Genomic DNA, 2879 nt, shown 5'->3' with positions numbered 1-2879 from the left:
TGTTCAATCTAATAGAATCTATAAGGATTGAGTTAACATTTTGTTAATTGACCGATCGAAGTGAGGTCTAAGATTCAAGTCGACGGTTTGGCATTTCTCTTAATGTTTAAATGTATATATGTTGCGCATTTACGGCGAAACGCTGTAATAGATTTTCATGAAATTTGACAGGTATGTTCCTTTTTTGATTGCGCGTCGACGTATATACAAGGTTTTTGGAAATTTTGCATTTGAAGGATAATATAAAAGGAAAAAGGAGCCTCCTTCATACGCCAATATTAGAATAAAAATCAGACTATAGAACTATTCATCATAAATCAGCTGACAAGTGATTACACAGATGTGTGGAGAAGCCAATCTATTGTTGTATTTCCATAAGGTCAATCAGGTACTTGTAGATGAGAATACTGCGTGAGGTCTACTGTTCACAGAACTACTAGTAAAATAATCTCATAGATTCTATTAGATTGAACGGAACTTCACAAACACATATGTTCATCATATGTATGATAAGTTATGTTCAATCTAATAGAATCTATAAGGATTAAGTTAACATTTCGTTAATAACTTTGGTGTTAACCCAGCTTAAAACAGTGTCAAACTGTAGTAGTTTCCCACATTGTAACTATAGTGATGTCCACGTTATGACAGTAGTTGATTAACTTTGATGTTGCTATATTAGTCTATCATTCCACAAAGCAGGGTAGTACTATCCTTTTCTAGCTCGGCAACGATGCCAAATCTATTTTTGACGGTGTAGAAATAAAATCGATTGAGAAGAGAATCGGCAGCGCTGTTCTCTTATCTTTATCCACTGCCATTATAACGTGGACCTCACTAGAGCTGAGATATCAGTTTGTTAGCCCATGCTGTTACGCAATCGATATAGAAAGAGGTAGACTGCTTTCTAGAACGATCTTACGCTCTTACTCTCTCATCAGTCCCTGTAGCGCAGAGGATAGCGCGTTGGACTTCTAATCCAAAGGTCGTGGGTTCGATCCCCACCAGGGATGCATTATTTTTGACCAAACATTTCAATTCTTCCAAAGCAATTATTGATTTTGAGATAGTAATAAGGTATTTTACAACTCATTTTGTTCAATTACTTCCCAAAAATATTATTTTATTGCTAATAACATAAATTTTTTTGAATGCAATTCAGGAAATATTTAAAACCTTAAAATTCTCCTAATTTTTATAGAGCTTACAAACAGAACAGATACAAGTTCCAAGTCTTGATGATAATAATTTTTGACTGATGACTTGTATCTGAGCAAATTTATAGGATATCAATGTTACAATAATTCTCACTGTTATTTCATATTTATTATTTTATAATAAGTATTGGCTTTCTAATAAATAAAATACGTTACATTAATATTTTCCAATAGTTCAATAGAAAAATAACAGTAATTATCAATGTCATTATTATACTATAATTGTTATTAAATAATAATACGTACAGTTCTGCTTTTGCTGAAGCTATAACTGTATCCCAAGATAAATATACTATGATAATATAAAGTGAAGATAATAGAAATGATTTAATGGAAAATATCTCGTTAAAAATTGCATGATGTACTCATTCGCATACTCATACCGTACTACAAAATAAACAATAATAAATAATTACAAGGTACTTGATTCAATGTTAGTTGGATTCAAAAAGTAGCCCTAAGTTGTCAATTAACTTATTCAAGGCCTCCAGTATGTGTTCCAGTTTTAGTTCTAGAATATTCACTTTTATTTGTGACTAGCTTACCCGGTGAACTTCGTACCGCTAAAAAGTCAATGTATCTCATGTCACACTTGACTTTATTTGGTGAATCATGAAAATTATCTGACAATCAATATTTTCATTTACATCTCAATACGGACTTCCTATGTGCTCAAAACTACCGTTTTAATACCAGTAAACAATTTTATCACAGAGTGACGTGTTTATTACAGCTGGTAAGTTTAGATGCTAAATCATATTATCACAACATGATCTTGAATCATGATGATCTTCCCGTTCTACGTTAGCCGCTCGGCCGACAATTTCGAAAACATAGGTCTGTTAAATGGATAAATATATAATTATTATTAGACCCCCATTATAATTTCTGGTCAGAAACCATTCCAATATTCACACAACATATTCCCAAAGTTTCATGCCGTTCTGTCAAGTAGTTTTCGAGTCCATAGGGAACAAACAAACTAACACTTATAGAGATTAATTCATTTATTGACTGTAATAAATTGATCATATTGATTCTAATTTGTATATTGACAAAGCAGAAATTCTCTACATACTATGAATGTTATGTAAGAATATGAAATTGCTAATAAAGAATTTTGAATTTTGAATAAAAAATATAATTATTGTTTATTCAATCTAAATAGACAATCGAGATTATCAAGAAAAAATCTAATTACCCGTTTTAAAATCTTGAAATATTAATAAAGAATTTTGAATGAAAAATATATCGTCTATTCAATCTAAATAGACAATCGAGGTTATCAGGAAAGAAACCCGTTTTAAAGATTTAAAATACGAAATTGCTAATAAAGAATTTTGAATTATGAATAAAAAATATATTGTTTATTCAATCTAAATAGACAATCAAGATTATCGAGAAATAAATCTAAGTAGCCTTTTTAAAAATTTTTAATCGCACCATGTTTCAACATTTAATGTCATTTACAAGTCAGTGGATCTTGAATTATTGTGAGTATGTAATGAATGAAAAATCAAAAGTCATTTTCAAGTGAATCTTTAATACTGGACGAAAAACAAATTTTAAAAAGTGTACTTGAATTTTCTATTTTTTATTTCTTTATAATTTACTAGCCGTCAGGCTCGCTTCGCTCGCCATATCCGTCTATCCAGGGGGCTC

The 2879-nt window shown here is 30.7% G+C and overlaps 1 non-coding gene across 1 annotated transcript; it reads left to right on the top strand.

The window, feature by feature from the left end:
- Window positions 1-940: 940 nt before the first annotated feature.
- Trnar-ucu lies at window positions 941-1013 on the top strand. The gene has a single exon. It is a non-coding gene; the product is annotated as a tRNA-Arg (tRNA).
- The last annotated feature ends 1866 nt before the right edge of the window (window positions 1014-2879 follow it).

The sequence above is a fragment of the Nilaparvata lugens genome, chromosome 4 (genome assembly GCF_014356525.2).
Source record: "Nilaparvata lugens isolate BPH chromosome 4, ASM1435652v1, whole genome shotgun sequence".
Lineage (NCBI taxonomy): Eukaryota > Metazoa > Arthropoda > Insecta > Hemiptera > Delphacidae > Nilaparvata > Nilaparvata lugens.
The sequence above is the reverse complement of the archived record's forward strand: the minus strand, read 5'-3'. Positions and strand labels throughout refer to the sequence as shown.